Genomic DNA, 9,776 nt, shown 5'->3' on the forward strand with positions numbered 1-9,776 from the left:
GGGGGGAGGCAGGAGAGACCCTGGAGTGTGTCTGAGGACAAGAGTGAGTACTGGTGAGGTCGGAGCTAACTGGGGGAGCTGAGCACCCGGGGATGAGGCCCAGCCTGGGGAGAGCTGGTGAGGGCGGAGGGGGCAGGCTTTCCTGCCGAGGGAACTGGACAGCAGGATTCTGAGCAAAGCTTGCTGTGGTCTGACTTGCTAGGGGTTGGTGTGGAAGCCGAGAGGCGGAGCGGCTGAGGGGGAGGGCGCGCTGAAGGCGTCTGCCCCTTTCCCGTCCACGCGCGTACAGAAGACAAGAGAATGACCTTTATGGTGGCAACGAGCTGACCATCGTGATGAAACTTCTTGGGGGCCGAATCTCAACCGCTGTGACCGCCTCACCGAGGAGAGCCTCTTGCACGGGGACCGTGGCTTAACATGAGGGTCGGTGTCCTCGCCTTCCTGCCTGCGAAGCCACCAGTGGTCGCACGGGCAGGCCGCAGGCTCAGCAGCGAAGAATAGACGTGAAAGAGGAAGAATAAAGGGAATGGGGGGAAGTACAAGAGGACAGAGACCGGAAATCCCCGCTTTTCTGGCCGCTCTTCAAGGACACACGTCGATGACATCATCACACCGCGGAGTGGCTAATGCCTCTCGAGGTCATGCAGTGTGGTCCCTCTGCCCTTTGGGGGGGGTGGTCCTCCTTGATTCCTTGCAGTCTCTTTGCCTTCCGCTCGTCTTCCCGTTCCCCGCGAGAATGCGGGGCCTGACAGTTGCAGGAATGTCATTACTCCTCTGTTGTCTGTCCTGTCCTGCGCTCGCAGTGGCCGTCCAGGTGACGCAGGTAAGGGTGTTCCCGTGCTCATATCGGAGACAGCGTCTTTCTTAGATGACTGCCATGGCAACCTGGTCTTGGTGGCGGCTAGCAACTGTCCCGTGATTGCAAGTGTGCTGAAAACAGGGCCCCTAAGGGAGCCCTCGGTACCCGTCTTTGGGGGACTTCTCTGTCACTCACGCATCTGGTGGCCGGGACTCCTTCCCACCTGCCGACGATTTGGAAACACGCTCCATGGGAGCTGCTTGGGGAAAGGGAGCTGCCAGGGGGCAGGGCGGGGTCGACCTGAGTGTCCTTCTGGATGACTCCGCCAGGCTTCTGGGCACTGACCCTGCTGGGGACACGCTCCTGCCCAGCGCCTCGCACTCTTTTACTTCCAGACCGGTGGCCCAGGGGTGTGGTGCGAGACGGTGGCCGCCCGGCTGCGTGTCCCTAGCAGTGGTCCTAGCCAGTCCTGTCGCGGGGTTACTGGCTCGCTCTGATTCCACTGACTTCCTTTCAAAGGACCGTCGTAGCCCCACAGGCTCCCAAAGGCGTGAGATCATCAGGAGGAAGAACTATTTTTACAGAGGAAAAATCTGACTCCCGGGGAGGACATACTCAGTCGCTCAGATCCATCCGTCATGTGTGCAGCGGGTGGGCAGAGGTGCTGCGGCTAAAACGATGGCTTCTGCCATAACCATAATTGAGAGCGAAAAGCCAGCCGAGGTTGTGGGAGAAAGAAGCGCGTCCCAGTTCTGAGCGGCAGTGGGGATGACCTCACCCAGGGGACGGGAGCAGAGCTATTCAGAGGACTCACAGACGGAACTTCCCCTCGGGTCCAAATGTGAGTCACCGTGGCTTGTGTCTGTGCAGCAGGCTCCGTCCCCAGGCCTCCCACTTCACCCTGGGACATCATGGTCCCTGGTCAGGCGTCGTGACTCACTTGGTCTCTCGAGCCAGCCACCAGGGGTGGTGTCTCTCCCTCCTGGCATCTGTACCCTCAGTGTTATCGACACAGCTTGGCTGGCCGCCTTCTCAGACGTGATGTGCGAGACGTGTGTGGCCGGGAAAGGCCCCCGTGCCCTGCGGGGATCCAGCCAGAGCCACTGCCGCTGCCGCTGCCAGCAGATCTCAAAACTCAGTTTGGAAAGTCCGGGGGGCTCCGTGGAGCTAATGCAGCCGAAGCCCCGGCTTTTCCGAGTCCCAGGGTGACGTGCAGTGAGATGCCCCAGAGACGGGGGGATGAACAGAGCTGGTGAGGCTGGGGCTCCGTGTCATCCCATCTAGACAAGCAAGCGGGGTTCACCTGTAGGGCCCCGGGCTGGCAGGGCGCCAGATGGCCCGCCACGCCCCGCGCCCAGCCCCTGCCGTCATCGTTCCTCCTCGGTTCTCATCTTCCGAGGATAGAAATAGTGTCAACCTCACACCTGCTGGGAGCCCCTGGCGCTGAGACAGCCAGTGTCATTCCGACCTGACGTCATCTGTGTTTATCGTCTGTTTTAGAAACCAGGTAGCAAGAGGGACTTTCTGAGATTAAAAAATAATAATAATAATAAGTAAATCCCCGAACCCTTTCAGTGAATTTTTTTTCTCCTGATTTTTTATTTTGTTTTCATGTGTTCTCTTTCTTCATCTCTCTCTTAAAAGAACAAAATATTATAAACAAGACCATAGGAGAGTGAGGAAGGAAAGGTTCTCCAAAGAGGGGCCCGAGCTGCTTTTCCCAGATGGGATTAATTTAATGTCCGCTTGAGCGACTCGTCCTGAGATCTGCACTCCAGAGCCAACACAGGAGCCCGGTGCCAGCGTCCCGGCCTCAGTGGCCGGTCCTGCCTCCCAGCTGACACGGGACGCGTGCTGGCAGCCATGGGACGTGGTCTACAGCCACCTCCAGCCTCTGTCCTGCCCTAGAGCGGGGAAGCCGACTTCACAGTTGTGTCCTTTGGCTCGTCGGTTCTGGAACTTTCCACTTCTAGTCTTCTTGGTGTCCAAACGGGGTCTTGGGAAGGTGTGAGAGCCCCGTTTAAGGTAAAGGTCAAAGGTGACACAGACCTAGCCCCCGTCCCCTCAGACATCGCTCCAGATTCCTCTTGGGACAGCGAGGCACTGTCCCAGGGAGGGAGGTGAAAGGCGGGAGGGGCGGAGGCCAGGTCACGGGGTGCTGTTGGGTCCCGACCCCGAGGTCAGTGCCACAGGGTCCAGCCGACCCGGAGGACCCGGAGAACAGGTGGTCGAAGGGATGACAGGAATGCTGCTTGGCAAAGTTCGAGAGCCCGTGTGAAAGGGTCGCCCCGGTGACTCAGTCTGCGAGCGAACTGTGAAAGGGAAGTGACTCACTCTCAGCCCTGAACGAGAACTCCTCAGGCCGGGCCGCCGGCACCTGTCTGGGACGTGGTTAGTTATTAACGCTGCCAGTAAGAGTGTCATGGGAACCGGACGCTGGCCTGGCTCGCCGGAGGCGGCTCGCGCACGACCTGCCCCCTTCTCGTGGCCGCTCTCCGGCCTGACCCCGAATGCAGCGGAGCCCACGGAGGCCTCAGCGGTCCAGTGTCTCCCAGAGTGTCCCTCGAGGACGTGGATTCCACATGGAGGAGGAAGGGGACACCGGAGCTGAAAAGTCAGCCCGAATCTGGGCGTTCCGGGCGTGGGCCGTGGACGGGGCCGGCCCTGTCCGCCCTGCCCTGCGGGTGCCACCTGCAGAGAACTCTGGGTTCTGGGGCTCACTCAGATCCGCAGTGAGTACGTGCAGGTCCAGGGGTCCCACCAGAAGGGGACTCCGCCACCTCCCACAGACGTCCCTGACCTGAGGGTCCTTAACTCCTGAGGAGGGCAGTGTTCCTGCTCCCCGCTGCCCCAGCGGTCACCCAGCGGCTTAGCGAAACAGAGGCCCCGCTCTGAGCACCTCCGCGGGGCGGGGCGGGGCGGGGCGGGGAGGCTGGGGCTCGAGCTCGGCGTTCACATCAGAAGAACTCTGCTCTCTCTTCTTCTTTCCCCATGACTGGAAAAGTACACAAGGGGCAACTTTTCCTCCTGGATCTCAAAAAGCACGCTTCACCGCGTCTGGGGGAAAGCCCAGCTTGGCCACAAGCCGTGCCTGCCCCCGCCCAGTCCATGCCCTCCCACCCACCGTCGGGCGGGAGGTGAAGGCTGGCCGGACAGGAAGAGGTGGGGGTCCCGGCGAGGCAGCCTCCCGGAGTGCAGCGGAAGCCCAGCGTCCAGAGGGAAGAGCCGTCCCCCGGGGCTCGTTGCCGCCCCTGCAAAGCCCTGAAGTCCTCGGGCAGTATAGAGGGGATGGTCGGATGCCCTTTGCCTGCCTGGTCCATAGAAGGAGCAACTAGACTAGCAACTGGGACGTGTGCTCCCTGGGTGGCCCCGAGCAAGTCATCGAACCACCCCGGCAGTTTCCCCATCTGTAAAGTGGGAATAATAACAACACCTGTCCTGCTTCCGTGACAGGGTTGGTGTGGGGCCAGCTGAGATCACTGAGCACGTGACAAGGCTTTGGGAGTGGTGAGGGCCACCCAGGTCGGGGTTGAGGCACCGGGGTGCTTATGGTGATTAGCGGCAAAGCGGGGCCCGGGGTCTGTGCTCCTCCCGGAGGGTGGCTTTACGGGCACCCACCTGTGGCTTAAGAGCTTCTGGGGCCTCCCACAGCTGATAAATCACTGCCTAGTGGGTGTGCTTTGTCTGGGCTCCAGCACGAACAGCCAGCCCGCCCGGGCTGCTGCACAGGATGGCTCCTCTGCCTTCTCTCCCTTTCCTTGTGGACCGGGCAGAAGCAAAGATCGATCCCAGGCCCTTGTCTCTCGGGTTTTCCCAAGGGACCCCCCAACTGCCCCTGTAGACACTCTGGTGGCGCCAGACCCCTTTCTCAGTACACACAATCATCGGGGTGCTGATTTAGGTGTCGCCTGCCATGTGATCTGTCCTGGTTTGTCACCTTGCCATCAAAGAGAGAGGCACACGGGAGTGTCAGATTGCACCCCATGGAGCCGTAAACCAAGGAGATTTTCGACAGACTGTCGCTGAATATCCGAATTGTCTGATCCCTAGTTTATTTTGCGCTGTAGCGTTCCATGCGTTCGTTGGAAGGAGGCATGCTGGGATTTCGGGGAGCATCCCCGATGGGGCAGGAAGCATCTCATCTCCTTAGTGCCTTTTCTAAGCCCAGCGCTGTGCTCTGTGGATCGGGTGCAGTCCCTCCTCCCGTCAGGCCAGGCTCTTTGGGGCCACCTAAGTCCACATCCTACCTGGTCTTTCCAGATAGGTGTTTTCCACCTGAACCTTTCAACCACGGAGAAGCTGATCTCTCCTAAGGCCACCCATTCCAACGTCTGCAACTCTAATTGTCGGGAGGTTCATTCATTTAAGGAGACTTCCTCTGCCTCTGGATGCTTCCAAGAGGGATTGACCTCTGAGACCTGGAACAATCAGGGAAGACCTTGTGACCTCGCTGAGACTTGGAGGGAAAAAAAAAAATAGAGGCATCTTCAGTGGATTGAATTCTAGTGCCCTGCCCCACCCCGCCCCGCCTGAATCCATGTCTACCTACAACCTCAGGATGGGGCCTTATTTAGGAAAAGGATCTTTGCAGATGTCATTAGGACCCAATGACAAGCGCTTATAAGAGAAGAAAAGGGGGAACAGACACAGAGAAGGCGAAATGAAGATGCAGGCAGAGGTCAGAGTGATGCCGGCCCTTTTGCCAGGAAACGTGACGTCTTCGGGGCCCAGGAAGCTGCCAACCCTGGATTCTCTGTTTGATCTGTGTCTTCACTAAAAATTGTCCCCAGTTCCTGCTTCTCTATTTCTAGAAAGGTATCAAACAATCCTTAACCCTCACACCACCCCGCCAATAAATACGTGACTTATATGATGACAGAAATAATTATCAGATGCGTGTCATTAGAAAACTTTGTAAAAAGGCAAGGAAATATTGAAGATCCATACTCAGTTATGAGATATTAATCCTTTATTATTAAATAACTTTTCAGTGTTTTCATGGTTGTTTAGTATTTCGTTATAGGACGATGACATAGTTATGTTTTCTTAGCAGTTCTTTGAATTTTTCTAATGTTTTCTTCTGCTGCTGTGAAATAAGGCTCTGATGACAATCCTTATCAACAGAAACCTTGTTCAGGTCTGTACTAGTTTCCCAGGCTGCTGTGACAGGTTACCACCAACTCGATTTAAAATAGCACAGGCTGATTCTCAGCCGGTTCTGGAGACCAGAAGTCTGAACTGCAACTTGCCTTTTGCCCCGAAAGGGCTGGTTCCTTCCGGAGGCTCCGGGGGAGAATCGTTCCCGGCCTCCCGCAGCTTCCGGAAGCCGCCAGCATTCCCTGGCTCGTGGCTGCATCGCTCTGGTCTCTACTTCTGTGGTCCCATTACGTTCTTCTGCCTGTGTCCCCCCTCCCTGTTCCTCCCTCTTGTAAGGACACATGCGATGGCATTTGGGGCCCATCTAGATAATCCAAGGTGACCTCCCCATGGTAAGATCCTTAACTTAATTCTGTCTGCCACACACATCCTTTTTGCCACGTCAGGCGACATTTACGTTGTGACTGTCTTCTTTTTGGGGGGATGGGGGTGCCATTGTAAAGCCTGTCACCGTATCCGGGAGTATTTTCTCCCAGTAAATTCCTCTAACTGGAAGTGGAGGAGGGGGGCGAATACTTACTCCTGGAGAAAGTATTCGGTGTTAAGTAGGTTGCACCGCGTCTTTTTGCTATTGTCCCTTTAAGAGCCCCTCCCGGGTCAGGTCCGATGGGGGCCTGTGGATTGAAATCTCCATCCTAGGAATCATTGAAAGTTAGCCCTCTCGGAAGCTCGGGGCTAATGAGATAATTCCCATTAGGAGAGGAAGGAAATGAAGGTGGCATGATATCCTTTCTGTCTTTAATTTATATGATTCACTGAAACCTCCCTCTCTCCTCCCCCGAGGCCCCGAGGCCCCTCCTTCTACTGCCCCTTTGAATTCTGGCTCCACTGTCCACCCTCCTTCTGCCAGCCAGGGCTCTGGTTTCCGGCAAGCCCCAGCACGCCCAGGCATTCTTTGGGGCTCTCGTCTTGGCAGCTGTGCCAGAGAATCTGTTCTTTGCCGCTTTCTTCTCTTTTCCCAGAGACTCACCCAGCTCCCCTCCACCCCCACCCCACTCCTGCCCGGACCGACCTGGACTGGGGTTGGTGGCTGTGGGACCAAAGAAAAGAGACAAGCTTTCAACAGAACACAAGCAGGCTCCAGGGGACTCGGAGGCCAAGGCTGCCAAGATTTTGTTTGCAACACACAACCCACCACCCCCACCCCAACTGTGTACTTTCAGAGGGAAGGCGGGGGATGGGGGGGCGAGGCGGGGGGAAGAAGGCGAACAGCAGAGGCCCTTCTCTTCCTGTTTTGCTCCCTGCCTACACTTTTGGTCAAAGCTCCCTCTGCAAACATGAAAATCCAGTTTGGGTCTTTAATTAGAAAAGTGTGAGTAACCCAGGGTTCAGGGTTTTTGAAGTGCAGATCAAACCCAGGAAGCACGTGGGGGCTGCAGAGACGGAGACTCGATCTCAGATCTCATTGCTATGGAGTCGCCCATTTCACTGACGGACACCTGCTGGGACGGTGCTAGCCGCCCCTCCCCCACGCCCGGAAGGGTCCCTGGGCATCCAGAGGGAGGCGTGGCTCTTTCTTGTCCCGGGCTTACTTCTTTTCCTCCTCTCATCCTCCCGAGGGAGGCCATATGGTGGAGCATTCCGAGTCAGGGCCAAGGGCCGGAGCCCCGCTGGCCCCGGGAACAGGCCAGCCGTCCTGATGTGCGGTGTGGGTGGCCTGTCCCGTAAACTCGCCGCCTGACCTCCCAGGGCCTCCGCGCCCAGCTGCAGCCTTGAGGAACAGTGTGGCCTCATGGTGACCAGAGGGTGCTGAGGCCCGGCTTCCCTCGTCACCTGGGCACCCGTGCCACGTGCCGTCCAGGCTGTGCAGAGGCCGGGGCCAGACAGACCAGACAGAGCCCCGTAAGCATCCTTTCTCGTTAAGTTGGCCCTTCTCTGGCTCTTCAAGATGGAGTGTCTCTAAGGAGAGTGACATAGAGGCGGGTGAACCAGGGGTTTACAGAGGAGAGGGCGCCGTTGGGAGGATGCGAGCGGCAGCGGAAAGACGTTGGCGTTGAAGCTGCGACGCAGTGGCAAAGCTGGGGAGCCGGTTCCCCCGGGCTCTGCCGGACTCTGGAGCCGGTTCCCCCGGGCTCTGCCGGACTCCGGAGCCGGCTCCCCCGGGCTCTGCCGGACTCCGGAGCTGGCTCTCCCGGGCTCTGCCGGACTCTAGAGCGTCGCCCCAGTTGTGACAGCAGCGCAGCCCCCCGTTCACGCTGGAGCTTCTTCCGGAGCGGGCGTCGGCACCTGCTCGCAACCGACCGCGGCTCCATCGCCTCCCCCCTCCCCCACGCCTGGAGCTCTCAGACGTGTTAGGGGCGGTTGAGGGATCACGGAAGGAACCGAGCGAGGTGAGGGTTAATCCAAATGCTAGGAACAATGCTGGCGATTAGAAAAAGGAAAGGCAGAGCGAAGGAAGATGGGAGTTTTTCGCCCCTCCTGGGTGCGGTCTGTAGTGGGGCAGTGACCAGGGCAGTGACAAGTTGTCCTTCCTTCCCCGGGGAATGCCTACACTTGTTTACTGGAGACCGTGCCACAGGGAGCTACGGCCAGAATGACACCTGCTTATCCAGCCTTTAGTGTGTCGGGGTGGACGGCAGAGTCGGGATGGCCTGAGAGAGGCCCCGGGCAGCTCGCCCTATCCGGGCTTTCGGCCTCGGTCTGACTCCGTATCGTTAAGCTAAGGTGAACCCAGGGACATGTGTGAGCCGAAGTGTTTTCCGTTGGTAGGAGTGAGTGTCCCACGTCCCTCCCACACTTGTGAGATAACTGGCCTCTGTGGCTAGTGATTCACCTGTTCGTTGGTTCGTTCGTTCATTCATTCGTTCGTTCCTTCGGTCATTCGTTCATTCATTCATTCATTGCCGAGCCTCTTCAGGGCCAGACACTAAGCTCGGTGCTCTGAACGCAAAGAAGAAAACCTGGTTGCTGCAGCACGCCTCCAGCGGACGGGTGTCAGACCCACGCGGGCCGAGAAACTTCCGGGTGGCCTCGGAGGCTGCCAGCACCCCCGACCCTTGGCGGCCATGCTCTTTCTCTCCCGCATGGATAGACGGTCCTTCTCAGCCCTCTAGATCCAGACACCTCAGAGGTTCCCGTGTCCTCACGCAGGCCGAGTACTGGCCCTCGAACATCTGGGTAGACAGTGGGCCGTAGACAAGGGGCTTTAGGGACTAGGGGTGGCGGACCTGTCAGTTGACGCCTCCTGAAGAAAGAGTGAAGTAAACGCCTTCCTCTCGGGAACTCTCCTCCCTGGCGTGATGCACAGATGGGAGCAGAGCTCCTGCCTGGTCTCCAGGTGTCTCTCTGTCCCCTCGCTCGGGCAAGTCCCTCGTTTCCAGTGTTAAATGGGTCATCTAGAGAAAGAGAAGGGCCTTGCGGCTGGCCGTTAGGTGGCTCCTGAGGGACATGTCACGCGATAGAGGACAGAGGAGGTCTGGGACTGGGGTCCCTATTATCTTTAAAGTCCATCTTTAGGAACACTCCACTGCTGTGGATAAAAACGGGATCCAGGTCCCTGATGCGGAAGGGTCTTTGATCCACCTGGAAGTTAATGCTTTTCAGTGGAGAACCACAAAGCGGCCCCACCCAGGCCCTTGGAGATAACAGGCCAGCGCAATCGCAAACCACCGGGCCCTTGATAATGCCGGGTTTTATTGAGGTCTGGTTTTCGCCCAATGGGAACACATCCGGCTGGCATCAAAGGAACAGGCGTCACCTTGTGCAAAGAATCCTGGACCCTCAGGTGCATGCATGTTGGGAAGGGTGTGTGTGGCTGTGTGTGCACAAGGCTGCCCGTTGGCAGTTACCTTTCTGTGGATCAGAGGCCACGAGCCCCGGG

General features: G+C 57.9%; 1 long non-coding RNA gene across 2 annotated transcripts in view; it reads left to right on the plus strand.

Moving 5' to 3' along the window:
• LOC107195720 overlaps positions 1–9,776 on the plus strand; it is a 23,951-nt gene that overhangs the window by 6,637 nt on the left and 7,538 nt on the right. The gene's annotated exons all lie outside the window — the stretch shown is intronic.

The sequence above is a fragment of the Pteropus alecto genome, unplaced genomic scaffold (assembly GCF_000325575.1).
Source record: "Pteropus alecto unplaced genomic scaffold, ASM32557v1 scaffold134, whole genome shotgun sequence".
Lineage (NCBI taxonomy): Eukaryota > Metazoa > Chordata > Mammalia > Chiroptera > Pteropodidae > Pteropus > Pteropus alecto.